The sequence below is a fragment of the Anolis carolinensis genome, chromosome 1, assembly GCF_035594765.1.
Source record: "Anolis carolinensis isolate JA03-04 chromosome 1, rAnoCar3.1.pri, whole genome shotgun sequence".
Classification (NCBI taxonomy): domain Eukaryota; kingdom Metazoa; phylum Chordata; class Lepidosauria; order Squamata; family Dactyloidae; genus Anolis; species Anolis carolinensis.
Window position 1 is genome coordinate 116,322,463 of NC_085841.1, and position 16,691 is coordinate 116,339,153.

Sequence of the window (16,691 nt, forward strand, 5' to 3'; positions counted from 1 at the left end):
TGTACTGTATTGATACATAGCACTCACCAATACACATTTTGGTGCCTCAAATGTTTGTCCTGTTTCTGGGTATAATTGACCTGCTGATTCCAAAAATGGCACCAGTTTTCCTCTAACAGCTCTAGTTTTTGAGGTACAAAACATATGCCATCTGCCAGTCATCATCTACTCACCCATAGAAAACCATGACAATCATATCTAAGAAACTAGAGCTGATGTGGTCTATCCAATGCAATTTTGGGAATCAGTGCCCCAAATAACCCCAGGAACAGACTTAAAAACCAAGACACCTCTTTGCTTAGTTTTCTCCATACCTCACAACCTCTGAGGATGCCTGCCATAGATGTGGGCGAAACGTCAGGAGAGAATGCTTCTGGAACATGGCCACACAGCCCAAAAGACATACAACAACAAAAAAAATATTGTTGGGATATGTAGTCTTTCAATGCCATAGGTTAGTTGTGTGAAGCTACACCTTCTGCTGTCTAGGCTGGATCTTCCACCATTCATTCCACTTCATTGGATGTGTTTTAGTGTTATGAAGGGGGAAAGAACATCGTTCTCCACACTTTACGTTAATTATATATATCCTGCTTTACTTTTTTTTAGATTGAGGAGGAGGGACCTGATAAGCAACATCACCAACAATGCCCACATTTTCTCTCTCACAAAGGTTTTCCTCTACACTCTTGGTCATTTTGATTGTCCTTTTCTGCACCTTTCTGGCATTATTACATCCTTTCTGAGCTTGAGTGACCAGAACATGAGTGACCAGAACATTATGTGACATTTGAAGTACTATTATAAATTGGAATAAATCTATTTGATGAGCTGTGACAATCTTGAAATACTGTAGATACTGTGTTAAAAATGGGTTGCTGTGAGCTTTCTGGGCTGTAGGGCCATGTTCCAGAAGCATTCTCTCCTGACGTTTCATCCACATCTATAGCAGGCATCCTCAGAGGTTGTGAGGTCTGTTGGAAACTAGGCAAGTGGGGTTTATATCTGTGGAAAGTCCAGGGTAGGAGAAAGAACCCTTGTCTGTTTGAAGCAAGCGTGAATGCTGCAATTGGTCACCTTGATTAGCATTGGATGGTCTTGCAGCCTCAAATCCTGGCTGCTTCCTGCCTGGGGGAATCCTTTGTTGGGAAGGGTTAGCTGGCCCTGTTTGTTTAAAAATCATTGTCAAAAACATCTCTGAATATATTGGTGTCCACAAGATGGTGCTATAGTTCCTTCCATTGAGCAAACATTGATTTATCGAATTTCAATCTGGATTCTCCATTCTCTTTCTCTCTTCCCTTTTGTTGCTGCCAGTAGAAACCCCGTCAAAGTTTATTAATTTTCCTTTGTTTGGATAGTGTGACTTTCAATGATGACAGGTAAGAAATACCGGCAAAAAGTCAGTGGAAGTTAATATTTATCCATTTCACTAAATACAATGAATTAGCTGCGAGGACACAAGGGTTTTGCAGTTTTCCCAACAACCAGTAGAAGCTCTCTAGGTAGTTGGTGAGATTTTGAGTCTACAGTTGCTTCAGACAAGTGTTAACGAAAAAGTCCCATGATCTGCTGCCTGCAAATTCATTTTAACAGCATATTTGGACCAGGGACAAGTTCAAGACTCCCTACATATAGGCAAACATCATTATTAGGTGAACATGGAAATGACAATTAGGGTCCCTCCTACACTGCCATATAATCCAATTCAAAGCAGATAATCTGGATTTTATATGGCAGAGTAGAAGGGGCCTAAAGGTAAAGGTAAAGGTTTTCCCCTGACATTAAGCCTAGTTGTGTTCAACTCTGGGGGCTGGTGCTCATCTCCATTTCTAAGCCCAAAAGCTGGCGTTGTCTGTAGACACCTCCAAGGTGATGTGACTGGAATGACCTCATGGAGCGCTGATACCTTCACGTCAGAGTGGTCCCTATTGATCTACTCACATTTGCATGTTTTCAAACTGCTAGGTTGGCAAAAGCTGTGGCTAACAGCCGGAGATCATCCCGCTCTTCGGATTTGAACCGCCGATCTTTCGATCAGCAAGTTCAGCAGCTCAGTGGTTTAATCCGCTGCACCACCAGGGGCTCCAGAAGGGGCCTAGGATTCCTAATTATGTCAGGGACATAGGAAAAACAAACAACCAAACAAAAAGAAATTTAGATCAAGGAGCATATCAGAAGAAAGAGCCTGAGCATGGAAATGTTAGTTTTTCTGACCCAAGTTCCCAGAAACTCCTAGGCAACTCTTGGCAAGATCTCAGAACACTCCAAAAGCAGAAAGCAGTCTAGAAAGCAAGGCTATGTAACGGAACAGAGAAGGCCTTGCTGCTTACTGATGTAATCTCTGGGACCAGGAAATTCTCTGCAGCCATTCAGGCCTAGAATGGCCAGTCTGGGCAAGAGGAAGTAATCCTGACCCAGAAAAACTCTTCACTGAGGAGACCATTAGCTTCAGTTCAGTAGTTATTGCACAAGGCAGCTGCACCCAGATTGTGGCACTTACAATATTAAGTCATTGTATCTTGTTGGAGCCTCCGTGGTGTAATGGGTTAAACCCTTGTACTGGCAGGACTGCTGACCGAAAGGTTCGTGATTCGAATCCGGGGAGCGGGGGTGTCCCCAGGCCAATATCTTTGGAGACAGCCAAATCTCTCACACCAGAAGGGACTTGCAGTTTCTCAAGAAAAAAAATTGTATCTTGCATTTAATGTTAAAATACTGTTGTACACAATAATAAATATAACTATGGCAGGTACTGTCATTGGTAATCTGCCATGTGGTAACAAATCCTGGGAGTCACATCAATGTAAGCAGTCTTCTCCATTCCCCTATTCCACTTTCATAGTTTGTTCTTTGCAGGTAAAATTGATGGAATTGCTAAGTAAAACCCATATACATGCCACTGTACTTTACTGCAGTTTGAATTATTGTTCTGATGTTGTTCTGATGTTATTAGTGCAGATTAAAAATAGTGCTGACAATTAAATTGTATTTTTACATTACAAAAATAACAATAAGTACGTTTCTACATTTTTCAGTGTGCTACATTTTTTAAAAAAGTAATGAGCTAATGGCAAGTTAGACTAAAAACCCATGTAAATACATTTAAAAACTTTATTTAATCAGCCTTAGCATTTATGTTAGTGTGAAATAAAACCAGAAGTGCAGTTAATTTTTTAAAATTTCATTTTTATTATTTTGTCTATTACCAGCAGGGGGCACTCCTAATCCTGAAACAGAACAATGAGCATATAGAAATAACCTGGTTTGACCAATCTGGAAATATGCAGCCAGCAATTTATATCTGCTTGGCATTTGGGTTATGAGTCAGCACATGATAATATCAGATATTTATGACACCTCCATTTACTACCCTTGACAGAATAGTGCTAAATATCATATACATTGATCTCAAAACCACTTGCTGAATAAATATGTTTGAGCAGTCTGTTCCTCTGTATAACACATAACATTGCACAAGAAAACTCCAAAATTAATGTTTTGTCAAAGGCTTTTATGGCTGGAACCACTGGGTTGTTGTGAGTTTTCTGGGCTGTATGGCCATGTTCCAGAAGCATTCTCTCCTGATGTTTTGCCCACATCTATGGCAGGCATCCTCACAACCTCTGAGGATGCCTGCCACAGATGTGGGTGAAACATCAGTAAAGAATTCTTCTGGAACATGGCCATGGTCAAACTCACAGCAACTCCAAAATTAACTTTTCAAAAAAATATATGATAAAAAAGTTCTTGGAAAATGTATCTTTGTAATAATAATAAAAAAAAACCCTTAACACTTACAAACTCTTTATAAAAACACACCCTCTAATTGTCCAAATTTGGCAGGGTCAGTTTTGGTTAATCCTGTGTCATCCCATTTGTTAGCTGTTATTAAAAAGTCCCATTTTCTCCCTGCATCTCTCACTTTCCCTCATTGTCCTCAACTTACTCTAGTTCAGGGGTTCTCAATCTGTGCTCTCTGGAGTCTTTGGGGCTCTGTGGGTGATAATGAGGGGCTCCACTGTGCCCTGCTGCTTCCTGCCTCCTCCTCTTTCATCCTCCTGAGAAATGCAGGGAAATTAAAGTTTTTGAGCTGCCGGAAACAACCCAATTTACCTCCCACTGCTCAAGGGGTGCTTTGATTGTGTTTTTCTTGCATGGCAGAAGGGGGCTAGACTGGATAGCCTCTGGGGTTTCTGCTATTATTATTATTATTATTATTATTATTATTATTATTATTATTATTAGTACAAAGGCTGGATGGCCATCTGTTGGAGGTGCTTTGATTGTGTTTTTCCTGCATGGCATAAGGGGGTTGGATTGGATGGCCTCTGGGGTTTCTGTTGTTGTTGCTGTTGTTGTGCGGCTGGTGGGAACGAGGGACAGGACCTTCTCAGTGGTGGCTCCTTGGTTGTGGCACTCCGTCCTCAGTGATATCCAGCAGTCTCCATCCCTTCTGAGTTTTAGGTAAAAAGTGAAGACCTGGCTTTGTGAGCAAGCGTTTAATGAGTGAATTCTGTTGGCTTCAACTCCGTCCGGATTAAGGTTTACGTACAAGGTTTTGCGGACGAATGGTTCAAGTATTTTATTCTGTATTGTTTTAAATTTATTTATTGTATTCTGCTAAATTGTTTACTGTTTTAATTGCTTATGTTTTATCTTTTTGTATTGTATATTGGCATTGAATCTTGCCAGATTGTGAGCTGCCCTGAGTCCCTTCGGGTGAGAAGGGCGAGATAGAAATGATGGAAATAAATTAATAAATAAATGTTATTATTATTACAAAGGCTAGATGGCCTTCTGATGGCGATGGCTTGATTGTGCTTTTTCTGGGCAGAAGGGGGTTGGACTGGGTGACCCCTGGGGCCTTCCACTGAAATATTGTTAAGTTTATGTTGGTTAAAATTGTTCTTTATTTTCAATATTAAATTGTTGTTTCTTTCCTTTTTTTTTTTTTGCACTGTGTGCATTAATTGACACAAACAGTCTCCATCCATCTGCCACTGGCCTGGCACATGCCTAATATTTCTGAAAGGACGTTGCCCAGGGGACGTCTGGGTGTTTTTGATGCTTACTATCCTTGTGGGAGGCTTTTCTCATGTTCCTGCATGGAGCTGGAGCTAACAGAGGGAGCTCACCTGCGCTCTTCCCAGGTTGGATTCAAACTGGCAATCTTCAGGTCAGCAACTCAGCCTTCAAGTCAGCAGTCCTGCCCGCGCAAGGCTTTAACCCATTGTGCTACTGGGGGTTCTGGTTGTTTATGTGGCACAATTGCACACTGCAGTTGGCGCACTAATGTGTTGTAACACACAGTTTGGAGTGCTGTGATATAGACAGAATATCTATTCCTAGTCCTGATGGCTTTCAAAGGTTATGCGGAAAAAAACACCTTATACTCCAAACTCTGTCTTAGATTGGATTCTCCAGCCTAATAAGCAAGCTCTGACATACAATGACATGCTGTTAGTATTTACAGTTACAAGACTTTGTTTCATTGAGTAACTCATGTAATAAAAGCAGGTTTTAATTCTGTTCACAGAGATGACTGGGTGCATCCATGGTGCCTTTAGATAGAGTTGGTAAAATTTCAGCTCCATTAGCAATAGAAGAGTGACTTCTCTTGAGATCCAGGCTGCCTCTGTTGTTATTGCCCTTTCTTAGGCAATAACAGCAACAATGAACTATGCACAATATGACAATAATTTAAAACACACTCTCCAAAAGGATGAAAAGCAGTTAAAAGAGTTCAATTAAAAACAATACAGCACTGTCTTTCACAGGGAAATAAAATACGATCAGCATCTCAGCAAATAACTAGCGCTTGTTTGGTATTTTACAGTCTCAGCTGTTGGAGAGGGAGATACAAATTGTAAAGTGCAGGTAAAATGCCTTTTCTCCCTCACCACAGAAAGAAAACTGTGGCTGATTAGATATATCCGAACTGCAAAAGATATCTCTAGCAAGGAGAAAGACCTCTCCCCCCTCTTTCTCATCAGCCTGCTAGATTTCAGCTCTCACCTCATAACTATAAATAATAGCTCTGGGGTTAGTTTTGTTGCAGAGACAGGCAAAGACAGGAATTAGGGGAAACCAAAGCATTTCTTGGTTCCCTCCCCCTCCCTTGCTTTCTCCTTGTGTCACTGGCAAAGCGGGGCTCTGTTGTGGTCAGTGGTAGGATGTGCAAAGTAGAGTTTGAGATTCCATCAGGCTCTGTTTTGTATTTCCAGCAGACTAGTATCATGTGTGGTTCAATGGGCTATGGGAGAGCCCTGACGGCTCCAAGGTGGGCGGAACAAGAAGGGGAAAGAAATGCCCCTCCATCATTAAACAAAAGGCAGAAACTCAGAACAAACTCCCACCCTGATGATTTCAAAATATATGCCCACAGAGGCATGGAGATGACATTTGCAGGGCGAAGGGTCAGCTTGGTTTGTCTTTCTCCATAGACTGCACAACAGTCATTTGGTACATTTTCAACCACAATTTGAACTTTAGCTGCTCTAGGAGTATTTCAACTAGTAATGGTTGTGGGGAGAATTCAATACTGCTGTGGGTTTTTTCCTCCAAGAAAAGCCTGAACAGTTGTTGTTGGTTTTTTTTTAAAAAAGAGGTTTGCATTGTAAAAAGAAATGTATTGTTTTAACATACAACATTACCTCTTTTTCCTCCTTGATACATTATAAGGAGGGAGGGACAGAACCTTATTATTATTTTTTAAATGGTTTGGTTTCATTGTGGAACTTGATTAGAAGTTCTATAACTGGTGCTTTACATGTCTTACCATTTTTATCCAAGGCTGAGTCTTTCGGAAGATGCAATGAGAAGATCCAAATTAATTCTAATCCTGTAGGGCTATAATATCACATTATATTGGGAACAGGTAGAGAAGTACCTCAGAAGAAGAAGAAATAAATGATTACTGGAAGAGGAATGGTAACAAATAATACCCCCACTGGAGGAGGTAACTCAGAGAATCAGAAAAGAACCAAGCCGCAAAGGACTAGAAAGAAGTCCACACAGGTTTTTTTTCCTTCTTTTTCCCCTTTTTTCTTCAAACAGCCTCTTTTTTCGGCTGGTGTTTGTTTTTATCTCTTTCTATTTACTATTATTATTATTATTATTATTATTATTATTATTATTATTATTATTATTGTTATTTTATCTTTTTTATTTTATATTTGTTTGTTTTTTTTAATATTTTTTATTTTATTTTTTTCCTTCCTCCCTTCCCTCCCTTCCCCCCACTCTCCCTAATCCCTCTTTCTTCCTTCCTTCACTTTCCTTATAATTATTGTTCTCACTCTTTCGATGTACTATAACTCTATATACACTAATAAAAATTATTTTTTTAAAAAAATATCACATTATTTTAAAATGAATTTGTGAATCCGGTGTTTTGTTATCTGACATCCATTTCTCTTTAGGGGCCCATCCAGATAGCGTTCAAAATGCACGCGCTCTTGTGCTTTTACCGGAGGCATCCAAACAATGCCTCTGGTAAAAGAGAAATAATTCATGATATTATTTAGATTCTCCATTAGACCCGTGCCTTCCCGAAAGACCCAGGTCTAATGGAGTATGGGCCGTGTGGGGACTGACCCCCAGGTAGTCCATTGACTAGCGAGGGGTCAGTCCCCACAGCCTAATTTGCCTCTTAGGGCCCTATGCCCCCCCCAAAAGCTTTAAAATAAAATAAAACTTATTATGCCTCTCTGGTGACTCTTGGCATATATCAATGTTGCAATAGGAGGTGGGGAATCGCTCCTGGCCCCTCCATTTCCTGGTGCAACGCTGGTATGCACCAGGAGACTTAAAGAAAGGCATAATGGCAGCCAAATAAGTTTCAATCTATATATATAAAAGAGTGATGGCATCACGGCAATTCACAAAACAACAAAAGTACAGGCCCCCCAACCTCAAAATTTGACAACACAACCCATCATCCACGCCTCAAGGTTAATACAACAAAAAGAAAAGAAAAATAAAGTCCTAATTAGAGGGAGAGCAATAATTTTTTTTCCAATTGCTGCCAGTTTAGAGGGCTAATCTCTGCCCACTTGGTTGCCTAGCAACCAAGGGACAGCCAAGTTTCAGTTAGGGGACAGGCCGATTTAGGCCTCACTTAGACTTCTTCCACAGATTATCTAATTTGCACTGGATTATATGGCAGTGTAGACTCAAGGCCCTTCCACACAGCTATATAACCCATTTATAATCTTATATTATCTGCTTTGCACTGGATTATCTTGACTCCACACTACCATATAATCCACTTCAGAGTGCATTTTATACAGCTGTGAAGAAGGGGCCTCATATAATCCAGTTCTGAGCAGATAATATAAGATTAGAAATATACAGTAGAGTCTCACTTATCCAACGTAAACAGGCCGGCAGGATAAGTGAATATGTTGGCTAATAAGAAGAGATTCAGGAAAAGCCAATTAAACATCAAATTAGGTAATCGTTATACAAATTAAGCACCAAACATCATGTTATACAACAAATTTGACAGAAAAAGTAGTTCCATGCACAGTAATGCTATGTAGTATTTACAGTAGAGTCTCACTTATCCAACGTTCTGGATTATCCAACACATTTTTGAAGTCAATGCTTTCAATATATCGTGATATTTTGGTGCTAAATTCATAAATACAGTAATTACTATATAGCATTACTGTGTACTGAACTACTTTTTCTGACAAATTTGTTGTCTAACATGATGTTTTGGTGCTTAATTTGTAAAATCATAACTTAATTTGATGTTTAATAGGGTTATCCTTAATTCCTCATTATCCAACATATTCGCTTATCCAACGTTCTGCCGGCCCGTTTATGTTGGATAAGTGAGACTCTACTGTACTGTATTTACAAATTCACCACTAAAATATCACAATGAATTTAAAACACTGACTACAAAAACATTGCTTATGAAAAGGCAGACTGCGTTGGATAATCCAGAACATTGTATAAGCGAATGTTGGATAAGTGAGATTCTTCTTTAATATAAAATAATTACTGGGATAGAATAATGCAGAACAATATAATCTCTAAAACCAGGACAGTAAATAAACAGGGGAATTCCACACAGGAAACAATCAGGGCCAGCTAACACCTCCCAACAAAGTATTCCCATCATCAAAGTCTGGCAAATCCTGTTTTCTCAGGGCCACAGACAGTAGAAGCACATAAAATATCGCAAACAACACCACTCTGAAAACAAGGGAATTCCAAACAGGAAACAATCAGGGCCAGCTAACACCTCCCAACAAAGTATTCCCATCATCAAAGTCTGGAAAATCCTCTGTTTTCTCAGGGCCACAGACAGTAGAAGCACATAAAATATCGCAAACAACACCACTCTGAAAACAAGGGAATTCCAGACAGGAAACAATCAGCGCCAGCTAACACCTCCCAACAAAAAATTCACTCAGGGAGGAAACAGCCAGGCTTTAAAGCTGCAAGGCCATTACATCCTAATCATTTTTCCTAATTGCAGCATTCATACTTGCCTCCAACAAACAAAAAAACCCAATCAGAAATATTGTATATTCACAACCTTTAGGAAATAATATCCCCTGATGGCACAGCGTGTTAAAGCGCTGAGCTGCTGAACTTCTGGACCGAAAGGCCACAGGTTTGAATTGGGGGAGCGGAGAGAGCCCCCACTGTTAGCCCCAGCTTCTGCCAACCCAGAAGTTCGAAAACATGCAAATGTGAGTGCATCAATAGGTACTGCTCTGGCGGGAAGGTAACGCCGCTCCATGTAGTCATCCCACATGACCTTGGAGGAGTCTACGGACAACGCCGGCTCTTCGGCTTAGAAATGGAGATGAGCACCAACCTCCAGAGTAAGACACGACTGGACTTAATCTCTGGGGAAAACCTTTACCCTTGACCTTAACTACCACCAATTCCTCAATACTTTATTTCCCATACCACCAGACTTCGCCACAGCAACGCGTGGCCAGGCACAGCTAGTTTTATTTTAAAGGTTTTAAGGGGGGATTTGGGTTGTCCCCATTCCAATTCAGTAGTTACAACGCTGCAATGGGGACAACCCATGGGAAAACCCATTTGTTTTCCCAAGGTGTGGGGATTTAAGCCCACTTCAAGTTTAATATATGTCTGGAAGCACCCTATGTTATGTTCAGTCTATACTCTTAGGAGACTGGATATTCAAGAAAGCAGAATTTAATATTTCATAAGTACAGTAGAGTCTCACTTATCCAACATAAACGGGCTGGCAGAATGTTGGATAAGCGAATATGTTGGATAATAAGGAGGCATTAAGGAAAAGCCTATTAAACATCAAGTTAGGTTATGATTTTACAAATGAAGCACCAAAACATCATATTAGACAACAAATTTGGTAGAAAAAGTAATTCAATACGCAGTAATGCTATGTAGTAATTACTGTATTTATGAATTTAGCACCAAAATATCACGATATATTGAAAACATCCAAAAATGTGTTGGATAATCCAGAACATTGGATAAGCGAGTGTTGGATTAGTGGGACTCTACTGTAATTGAGAAGCAGTTATTCTGAGGCATGTAGATATACAGCTGCAATAAAAGACATACAGATATTACAAAGAACTTGATATTATGGATTTTCATCAACACGTATTTTGTTGCATTTCAGTGCCACTGAATAGGATGCTTTAGGTTCTTAGATTTGTGTTAAGAGCGTTTCACCCTACAAAGAGCTGGGCAGCTTCTTAAATAATTTTCTCCACATGTATCTTTGAAGTAAGAAGTCTACATCTGATGAAATGGTCATTTAGCAGGGAATTGGTGGTAGTGGTCATGGGCAGCTGGCCATCTGAGTTGGCATTGACTCTGTCCTCTCTCTAAGGAATGGCCCTCAGCTTATCCATGGGTCATAGAAAAATCCATAATTTTGGCACCTAAACCTGCTCTTGACTTATATACATAAGGTCAACTAATGCATAAGTATATACACTGTATATACAGTGTATACAGTATATCAAATCAACCTCCTAGGCCTAAGTTGAGTTGCTGATTTTGAAAAGAGCCATGGAAGGATCCAGATTTGATTTGCCCAGGCAATTTGTCCCTTCTCATTTGCGGTATTCAGTGACATGAGTCTTCAAATGTGGCCTCTACTCCCACCTCAAAGCGGTCCTTTTCCTTTGGTTATTCAGATGGCTTGTTTTCTAATTAACTATGCAATTGCAGATGGGATGGCTACCTAAACATATCTAAGACTGATTAACAAATAACAAGAAAGATCAACAGAAGATTCTACACTGCCATATAATCCAGAATATCAAGACAGATAATCCACATTATCGGTTTTGAATTGGATTATTTGATTCTACACTGTCATATAATCCAGTTCAAAGCACATAATCTGGATTTTATACAGTTGTGTAGAAGTGGCCTAAATTAAGCTAGTCAACAGAAAAGAAAATTTCAGAAACACCAACTCAGATTACATTCAACAATAGCCTACCTCTCACCACATCTCTTTCACAATCTGCTACTAACACAGCTATCTCTAATGTATGTCAGAATAAAGTTAGGACACTGTCATCACAAATAAAGATATGTCTGTATTTTTATTTGATACAGTCCACTGCCATGTTTTTGGATTGAAATCTGGCTAGTTGATATGGGATTACATTGTAATGTTGCCTATAGTTCCTTTGGTTTGCTATGGAGCATGGATTCAATGCATCGGTTCATTTAATCCCCATAATAACAAGGAATATGTTGGAATTTTATTTGCATCATATGCTCACTTCCTGTCTCCCACACGCATATTCCTGCTTCCCCAATAAAAAAATAGCATTTGCCCCACTGATGAAATCTCATTGCCATTCCTAGTTATTTTCTCCGGAGGTCCCTGCCAGATCAACTGCACGATTCCCATTGTCATTCACACATGGTGCTTGTTAGCACTTCATTGTTCCCTTTTATACAAGGCCCCTTATCTACTTGACTAATTCAGTGCTGCGAAGGAAAAGAGTCTCTTGTTTTACTTAACTATAAACTCATCTTAAGGAGATGATGCTGGATACAGAAGGGCCAGCACTCTGTCAGCACTGCTTATGGAGTTGCATTTTGTTTTGAATGTGTCTGCCACCACATTTTCTATATTTGTTTTCTGCTCATTGCAGACCATCATTTTTACAAAGTTATTCCAGGTATTATTCTCCAATGTCAGCGTCAGTCTCTCCTCTTCTGGCAGGCATTCCCACCTTGATTTTTTATTTTTATTTTTGCTTTGACTAATTTAATGTTTATTGATGGTTCTTAACATTCTATTACTTTAACACTGTTTGGATTGTTTATTCCTTTCTTCAAGCCAGAGGTTTTTAATTTTCTAAAATAACCGTAAAACTCCCTGTGGGCATTTGCCAAGTGGAGAGTATCTAAATATTTCAAATGAATGATTGGCAGCTTTCTCTATGCACTGCCAGTGATATTATTTTCACTATCAATTATTTTCACTTCCCAAATGATGTTTTCATCTGTGCATCAATATGCACTTATGAATTTTCCCAGTATAATCTTTTAAAAACTATTTCAGAGATAAGTTGCAAATCTTTATAGCTTAAGGTAAAGGTTTTCCCCTGACATTAAGTCTAGTCGTGTTCAACTCTGGGGGCTGATGCTCATCTCCCTTTCTAAGCCGAAGAGCCGGCCTTGTCTGTAATCACCTCCAAGGTCATGTGGCCAGCATGACTGCATAGAGCGCCATTAATGTCGTGCCGGAGAAGTACCTATTGATCTACTCACATTTAAATGTTTTCGAACTGCTAGGTTGGCAGAAGCTAGGGCTGACAGTGAGAGCTCACCCCGCTCTCCAGATTCGAACCGCCAACCTTTTGGTCAGCAAATTCAGCAGCTCAGTGGTTTAATCTGTTGCACCACCAGGGACTCCTTTGTTATATAGTAGTACAATGTTATTAAATGTACACTTTTCTTAAGAAAAATCATTTCAAAATATGGATACCCTTGAAGATGACTTAGCTCTGCAACTAGTTTGAAATGACTGAATCAGAAGACTGTGGAGAGAGAAACTGAACTACAGACAAAACTAGACTTAATGTCAGGGGAAATCCTTTACCTTTACTATAACAAAAGAATCATAAATAGTTATATTATCTATATATATAAAAGAGTAATGAAATTTCGGCCTAGGACAAAACAACAAAACTACACATCCCAGAAACACTAAACTTGACAGCACAACCCCTCATCCATGCCTCTACGTTCATACAACAAAAAGCTCCAGCTACTCCAGAAAACGGCCAGACTTTGAGACTGCAAGGCTATTCACTGCTATTCCATCTGGCCAACAAAGGATTCCCATAAGCCACAGCAACGCGTGACCGAGCAAAGCTAGTGTATTATAATTGTACACTTTATATATAAACTACGGCCCCTGTGTTCACAGGCTGGTATCTGCAGTTTCATTCATCCAAGTCCAACAAAATATTTCTTTTCAGGGCTTCTTCTGTGACTATGGGTGGAAGACCTTTATTTCAATAGGTTTCACTACTATTTCTGATTCTGTGTATCCACGCAAAGTCCAGAAATGTATTCCCCATGGATATGTGGGGACAAGGTGTCGTATTGTACTAAAAATACAAAGTGCTTAAACCCCCTATCTATTGTGGCTTACTGGACTATTAGCTGCATATTATTGATTACGCTAAGTTTCCATACTTGAAAGTTCCCCTTTACCCTAAACATGTTAACTGCACATGTTCACAAAACTGAAGTGCTTGCAACTTTCATGAAACGCAAGCAAGATTGTGATGTCCTACCATCCCTGTTTGGAGTCCATTTTCATCAAAGCAAGAAAGCTGCCCTTTAGAGTATCTGGATAGGGGCTTCTTTATTAACTTAAAGCTAAACGTATACATATGGGGGGAAAGAGATGAAGAATGAATGAGCTGGCAACAGGTGGGCTAGGCAGCCCAAATCCAGCACACCCTTTTGACTTGAATGCTGCCTTCTTAAACAACCATACTTTTCCAATTCTGTACACAATACCACACTATTTCTATATGAATCTTTTACAATGTTAGATTACTCTCAGCACCCAAATGCTTCAATTTTTCTTTATAAGGTGCAAGAAAACCTTAGAAGAGTTTGAAACAGTTACAGGTCCATAAACATGTGGTAAACAAAGCATTGGCGTGCTGCCAGTCACCTTTCAAACACTCTGCAGGGCTTCCGTCTTCTTTTCTTTTCAACATCTTCACTTCAAAAGACACCTCACATGTGAGCCTGAGCCTTTCCTTCAAGAAAAGCATCCTCTGTGACCTAGAGCTTTGCTTCCTCAACAGCAAATGAGAGTTTAACATTATCATGGCATACCTTCCCAGAATGGAAAGAAGAGCTTTAGTGTCAATGTGCAAAAGTTTCCTGAACTGTAGGTCTATGTTCTGGTCAATGTAATTGGTCTCCAGGTATTACATAGCTTATTATTATGTGCAATTGGAGCTAACAAAAGAGAAGTTTGGAAATAGGATGACCACTCTCTTCTGGCTACATCACGATTAGAGATACTGCACTCTTGCTCAAGGTAACTGGAGACAAACAATAGGTAGATTTCAGATAGCAAAACCTATGGCTGGAATTCTCTTGGTTAGTCTTGACTAGAGTAATAAATCCAACTGATTCAGTATTTGAGGCCTATGTATTGCTTGCACAAGAAATAATCACACTTCTTATGTAACCTGTCTTTGCCCAGACACAACACGTACAGCATCCATTCTATGGAATGTACCACAGTGCTCACGCCACCAGCTTCTGGTTTCTTATGGAAATGCTGAATCTCAAATCTTTCTATCCTGAATCTCAAATCCTATTAAACTCAGAAATAAGATCAACTTGAGCATCATGGGATTTTACTCTTAGATCACAACATAAGGAAGTGTTTTTATGTTATTTGCAGATGTTGCTTCATGGTATGGTCTTCAACACTTAGCACGAGAATTTGAAAAAAAAAACCTTTTAAAAACTACCTCCCCCTCCCCAGCCTGATTTGTTGTAGACCAAGTGAGTCTTTGGGAAGTAAACATATATATTCATTGAGTCAACTTTAGTTTGTACTGTTTCTAGTTGAGACTCTTTTGACTTACTGCCCATTATGAAACAAGGATGGGAAGAAGATACTGGTGGGATTCAAAATTGAGACAAAGAGGATTTCCCCATCCTATTAGAAGCACACCAAGCCATCACCACCACTTCAAGACAGATGTGCTCCAAATCTCTGCTCACTGGGATATGTTTCTCTGTGAGCCACTTTTCTATTGCAAAGTATACACTATACATCCTGATGTTGCGGAAAGTACATGTTGCCAGCAAGTACCCCCTCCATCTTTTTCGCAGGACCAAAGAAAAAAGAATTTAGATTAGTAGGCATCTGGTATTTCTTGACAGCATGGAATGAATTCCCCATCTGAAATCAATCAATAGAAGTTTGGAAGGAATTATTCAGAAAAATCAGTTGTGGAGTTGACAGACCTGAGGTAGTGAAACCATTCTTACAGCTGCAGTTCCCTTCAAGTCAGTAAACCTCAGGGAAAAAAACCCCATAACAATTGGTCCTGAACTCTCTTCCATAGCAGCGTCTGGGCATCATAATAGCTCATTTACTTGACAATGTTAATTCATTAATCATTGCAAATACTTTAGTTGTTCTGCTTTGAAGCTTACCACAACCTTTTCTTTTTCAGATGAAATGCAGTCACGTTATGGAAATACATAGTTTGTTAGAAGGAAGGATCAATTCCACATTATGTCCACTTTTTAAAGTTTACCATCAGCCTCCCAACCCTCGAATATTTTCCAATTTTGCGTAGGCAGCTTAGGAAGTGCTCCATGTGTTTGTGAGAATTTAGATTTGCACTTACCACACCAAAGCACAGTTTCCTAGTCTGCATACTCCATTCATACCTGGTGTTGATCAAACACATTTCCCACTAATATGTTTAAGCTTGTGTGTTATGTGAAGCAAAGTATAGGAAATAGTCATCTAGAATATGCACTAATAAGATATTCATGGAGGGAAAATGTCATGTGGATATAACAACTGGATTGTGATATCATAAGGACATGCCATCTGTTTCCCCATGCAGTTACAATTGCGATTGAAAGAGAGAGAAGCTGTCACTTCTTAAAGATGTGAAGGATAAGCTCAACTCCATGTTTCCCACACCCTGCAAAATCCATTGGCATGCTGAGTTTGTACACAAATGACTCCTTGCCTGCCCCTGCTAAAGTTGGATATATAGATGCATCCCATTAGTTTGCTCCATTTTTCTCCTGCTTTTCCCATCCCATCTTGTTCTATCATGTTAGGCACTATTTTGTTAAATATCAGAGTAGGATTTTCACCCTTTTATCTAATGGTTCTCAACCTGTGGGTCCCCAGGTGCTTTGGCCTAGAAATCCCAGAAATTTCAGCCAGTTTACCGGTTGTTGGGATTTCTGGTAGATGAAGGCCAAAACATCTGGGGACTCAAAGGTTGAGAACCATTGCTTTAATGGAACAGAGGCCAATGGAGGAAAGGAAAGGACACTTTTTGCCAAACTATATCCTCACCCTTGTTTTCTTCCTTCCACAGAATGGTTTTCATCATTTTGACTGCTCCATCTTATTTTCTCACACACTCATCTACTTCCCAAGCAAACCAAAGGTATTT